Genomic DNA, 324 nt, shown 5'->3' with positions numbered 1-324 from the left:
TGATGAAATATGGACACAAAACATTGAATGTTTTATTTTTAATCTTTCATAGCACCTTTCTTCAATGCCTTCATTTATTAATTGTAAAATGAAATCAAGTATACTGATTTCATTGATGTTTTTGACCATACAATGCAGATTTTACATCTTATGAGATGTATCTCTGTGAGATGTGAACTTTTTTATTTATTTATTTATTTATGTTAATTTTGGCTTGAAAAAGCTAGTAAATGAAATTAAGGTTTGCACTACTGAGATACCAGCTACTAAAATTATTGGGTTAAGTGGCACATATATATATATATATATATATATATATATATA

The sequence above is a fragment of the Nematolebias whitei genome, chromosome 8 (assembly GCF_014905685.2).
Source record: "Nematolebias whitei isolate Nwh7 chromosome 8, NemWhi1, whole genome shotgun sequence".
NCBI classification, from domain to species: domain Eukaryota; kingdom Metazoa; phylum Chordata; class Actinopteri; order Cyprinodontiformes; family Rivulidae; genus Nematolebias; species Nematolebias whitei.
This window is presented reverse-complemented; position numbering follows the sequence as displayed.